This window comes from Micropterus dolomieu, linkage group LG15 (assembly GCF_021292245.1).
Source record: "Micropterus dolomieu isolate WLL.071019.BEF.003 ecotype Adirondacks linkage group LG15, ASM2129224v1, whole genome shotgun sequence".
Lineage (NCBI taxonomy): Eukaryota > Metazoa > Chordata > Actinopteri > Centrarchiformes > Centrarchidae > Micropterus > Micropterus dolomieu.
In genome coordinates this window covers 20406875-20411999 of record NC_060164.1, presented here as the reverse complement: position 1 = coordinate 20411999, position 5125 = coordinate 20406875, and the positions used below count along the sequence as shown (strand labels likewise).

The 5125-nt window shown below is 41.1% G+C and overlaps 1 long non-coding RNA gene across 3 annotated transcripts; it reads right to left on the bottom strand.

The window, feature by feature from the left end:
- Positions 1 to 2612: 2612 nt before the first annotated feature.
- On the bottom strand, positions 2613 to 4400 carry LOC123984264. 3 transcript variants are annotated; one of them, XR_006828406.1, is made up of 5 exons: positions 4269 to 4400; positions 3359 to 3450; positions 3213 to 3283; positions 2885 to 3044; positions 2613 to 2810 (listed from the first exon to the last, which is right to left on the bottom strand). It is a non-coding gene; the product is annotated as an uncharacterized LOC123984264 (long non-coding RNA). The 3 variants fall into 3 exon arrangements; XR_006828408.1 differs by lacking the exon at positions 4269 to 4400 and adding an exon at positions 4061 to 4077; XR_006828407.1 differs by lacking the exon at positions 4269 to 4400 and adding an exon at positions 3527 to 3637.
- Positions 4401 to 5125: the final 725 nt, after the last annotated feature.

The window sequence follows — 5125 nt, the reverse complement described above, 5'->3', positions numbered from 1 at the left end:
CAGACAGTTAAAGCATCTTAACAGGGAATTCAGGATGAGGCTGATTTTTCAAGATAAAATCCCTCGATGGTGACAAGATGTCCTATTGTTTGTGTTATATCCTATCTGACCTAATGTTTCAAAATAAAAGCCCAAACACAGGACCTTTCATTGCAGGAAGTGACACCCAGCTTCTTGAGCCTTCTTGACCTTATTGAACCTTAAAAAGCTCAACAGTTTTCATACATAATAGGCAGTATTCAACTTTTACATATTGCAGATTTACTGTCCAACGGCAAGTGGCAAGTGAAGCTGGGAAAACATGTGTCTGACTCCTGGACTGTCAGCACTGGTTCCCCTCAAGGCTGTGTTCTTTCCCCTCTGCTCTCCTCCCTGTACAACGACAGCTGTACCTCCAGTCACCAGACCACCAAGGTCCTGAAGTGTGAAGGATCAGGAGCAGATCTGTCTTCTGTCCATCCATCTGTCTGTCTGTCTGTCTGTCTGTGTCTGCCTGCCTTTCTCCCCCTTAACTTTCTGTCTTTCTGTCTGTGATTGGTTCAATTAAAGGCCTATATTAAAGTGACTGGAAGCTGTATGGATGGCTGCTCTTTTCCCCATCAACTTAATTGATGTCTGTCTCTCTGTCTCAACTTGTCTGTCTGTCGGTCGCTTTGCCTCTCTTTCTGTCAATGTCTGACTGTCTGTATCTCTACCTGTCTCTGTCTGTCTCCCACTCAACTTCATTTCTGTCTATCCATTTATCTGACTGTCTATCTATTTGCTTGTCTGCCTATCTCCCCCTTAACTTTCTCTCTATCTTTTTTCTTTTGACTGACTCATTTCAATTTCCATTTATGACAGTATAACACATTTCATCATTTTAGCAACTTATTTTAGCTCTGATACACTTCCAAGCTCTTTTTCAGTGAATTGAAACCCTAATACTTTATTTTGCATTTGATTTAATTGCTTCTGCATTTTCTGCGGTGTTTTGCAATTGCATTTCAGCTTCTTTGAGCATTTGAATGAAACTCTTTAGCATTTTTCCGCAGTTTTGCAAGTTAGTTCCAGCTTCAGCATTCACACGCACCTTCCGCAGGAAGTGCAAATTTTCTAGTTATAAATGTCCTTATAAACTGCTTATAAATACTAAAGACAGAGGACAAAAAATTATAAAAATAAAATTTCAACACAAGTGAAGAAGGATCTAGGAGGACAACTGAGCAGCTTCAGGTGTCGCCTAAGTAGGATCTGAGGCACACCTCCTCCTCTCTACCATAGGACCTAGAATAGGACAAACCACACAAATACAGACAACAGCATTCACACTCAGGAGAAACAAACAAACACACTTAGAAGAGAGCCATAACAACATGTAAACTAGGCATGAAGAAAGGCTGAATCTCTTGGCGGACAAAGATCCAGATCATTAACGGGATGAGGTAACGACAGTCAGGAGAGAAGGCGTTCCCTGGATGGTTGATGATCCAGCACAGAGAAAAAAAAAGCGGTACTAGCTACGAGGCCTGGAGTATGGGAGGATGATTGCTAAATGAAAGTTAAAGCAAAAATATGAGTTTCAGTTTAGATTTAAAGACCTTTGTCTGATGTCGGCAGGAAGATTAGAGATTTAGGATTTGAAAGTAATTCTGAGTAATCCCGCAACTAGTTATTCACCTCATATCAGCAGTCCTATCTTTGTGTGCAACTGCAAGTGTGTGCATGTGGGAGTGCTAAATGGTGACTCACTGGACTCCCAAGATAACATGGTAGGAGAAGTGAAAGTGACACAAGCCAAAGCACATCTGTGCCCAACAACAAGCTGTTCTTTAAAGCAACATTATGCAATAATAATTTTAAACGACCGCTTCAGAATCATTTTGATGGTAGGCTACCGACTTGTATTTGGGTGAATTGCCACTGTCTTTAGGCCTGCCCCTCTGCTACTGCACTAAGTAATATTGGAGTTACAGGCAGCTACAGATAATGCTTTACATGTCACACAGCAACACAACTCTTTAGCAAGCTAGCTATAAGAAGCAGAAATATACAGTAATATAAAGTTTTTTGGAAAAGCTTGGTATTGTCAGTATGGATATCATGGCAGAGGCCACATATACAGCTGTCCTTATTTACAAAAGCAGAATTACACTTTAAAATGGCAGGGGCGCCAAAACTGACCTGTTGTAGTGCTGCAGCTGCTACCAAGGCTGACTGCTACTAGTGTGGGAAATAATCTGAATAGACAGGGGTAAGAGTGAGACAAATCTATAGAAAGGTGTGTGTGGGCAATATTTTGATAGATTGCATTGTGAATCTAAGATATTTGGATTTTGATTGACTGTCTAATCATAAGTCTAAATAAACTAAGATGTGTGCTCATTCTGTTGGCCCATAATAACCTTGACAGAGCAGCATTTACCTTCACATTAACATTTCATACCTTTGTCTGAAATGTAATAGGGCCATTTCTTCTTCACTTTGTAGTTAGTGTAACAGTCAAATAGTGAGGGGTTCAAATCCTTAAATAGTCAATTACCAATTGCCATGGGTTTCCCACAATTAATAAAATTCAAAGACGAGTTTCGACCGGAAGGAAGATTTAAACAATTAAAAAAAACAATACAAAACAGGCTTTGGGCAATTTTATTCGCTGCACAACAATAAAACCAAGTAAGATGTGGATGCCAATACTGCCGGAGATGCTAAGGGATAAAAGCACACCGTTAGACGCCTCAGCATCTACAGGAGCCAGACCTGCTGGGTGGGGGTTACCTGTGAGCCACCCAGGTGCCTTGACACCACCACTCACCCTGGTGCACAGCCACCTAGACACAGCAAGATACACAAACGTCACACAATAAAACTAAGTAAAGCATGCACACACAGCCGTCATACCCACCATCACATGCATTGAAGGGGAAAGGGGTTCCCACAATCCAACCCCCTGTCCGTCCAGCAGAACACCAAGAGGGGGGGAATAAAGAAGGCCAACAAGATGAGGAAAATCGTACAGCCAAACAAACGGCAGTTGGCAACCACATTCACAGGGGCCCATCCACCTGTAACAAATCTCATAAAATACACAATTCAAACACAAATAGCAGCAGTTGATCAGGCAGGCAAAACTGCAGTGGCTATACAACCCTAAAATTACAAGAATTTAATTAGTTCAGTTTAACACATACTGCCAAAACATACTTGCTAAATACCTGACAAATAATATTTACCTCACACAATGCAGTAAGTAGTCAACCCAGCTCTGACTCCACCTCGTTTATGGATCGGATGTTTAGGCCCACTGCAATGTGAATCATTATCAAAAGGCACACAAACTAGTAAACTTCCATAACTCTACTAGACAACATCTTTTTACCTCAACGTTAACCACTGCCTTCTCTGTGGTGAACCTTTAGCACAACAGGCTATTCAGCTGACGAGGTCTGGACAACAGGTGACTTAAAATACCTGTGATTAAAACAAATTAAAACATGTTCACAAGTTAAAAACATTGTCAGCCTTGACTCGTAACTCATAAACATACCTGCTCTCTAGCCACACTGGACCACAATGCCTACAGAGAAATCCTGAGTGCTCTCTATAAATCAACTCCTAAAGCGGCACAGGTGTGTGCCTGCTTCTAGAGAGACAGGGGGTGGAGCTTCACTGAGAGGCTATAGCCGACCATGGCCTTACTAGGCTGAAAGCCTGCCTATCACATTAGGAATATTTTTAAGTTTACATTGACACTGACATTATTATATGTATTTACAGTTATTTAGTTTATATAATAGGTTTGCTGTTGTAAACACAGTTAAAATGTAGGCAAAAGATATTCCAATACTGCTCAGAATTAAATGATCATTTACAAAAAAAAAAGGGCTGATAATTAGGCTATAAGTCGGAGGAATAAGTATCACTATAAACCAGTTTTACCAATGTTGTTATAATTATTTTAAGGCACACTACGTTTCTTATTAAGTTACTGTAATAATCCTAAGTGGAAGGTTTTTAGTCACATTAGGCTACATAAAAAAGATCAGACCTCTCCTCTCGACGCCCGTGAAACTTTACTCACTCAAACAGCACGAAGTGAACGGAGCACCTTTGTTTATCTGAGTGTAGAAGTAAGCTGTCGGCATAGTGTTAGCCGGCAGCTGATGTTACTTCTACAGGTGACACACAATATAATATATACACAACAACTGTGCATGTTCTCTTTGCGTCTTTCTTGTAAAATACATCCAACAACCCACAACAAGCACATTGAGGCAAACCCCTCTTACCGGCGGAATCACAGGTGTCCTGTAGGCAGTGCTGCTGAATCACTAACGGTGTCTGAAGGGGAGGGCTTGTCACAGATGAGGTCATCAGGTGGCTGAATCTACATCTGTCCACTGCAGATGCACGATCCAAAACCTGGATGATTAACTGGTACAAATGAGTATATTAGTGCAATACAGCAACAACCAACTGGTGCAGAAGAAAAAGTCACAGTGCACCAAAGAGTAAAATGTATGCAAGGAGGGTTAAATCTAGGGCAACTAGACTTGACTGAAGATACTTGAATACGTATTGCCTCTACCCCAAGACACTTCTACAGTTCTAACCGACTGGCAGGGAATCCCAGCCAGGTATTTTTATGGGGTCATTATCAAGGTGATGGATTCCACTTGTTTTGTTAAAGAGGTGGTATTATGCTCATTTTCAGGTTCAAAATCTTATTTAGGGGTTGTACCAGAACAGGTTTACATGGTTTAATTTTCAAAAAACACCATATTTTTCTCATACTGCACATTGCTGCAGCTCCTCTTTTCACCTTATGTGTTGTACGCTCTTGAGCTACAGAGTGATGCATCTTATTTACTTACAAAATCTTTGTTGGGAGTTGCACATGCGCAGTTCCCAGGTAAGGACTACTAGCCAGTCAGAAGCAGAGAAGGGCGGGTCGTAACAAACAAGGTAGTGTGATCCAAATCAAAGCAGTTTCAGACTGAGACCGTAACCAAGCAGATGATATAAGTTACTCACAAGTCCACAACCACACAACATCATTGTTCCACATCTTAACATCAGGACTAAACGTTGAACTGTTGCCGGTGTTCTGACGATTTCTGCTGCCTTGCCGAAAAATGCTACCATA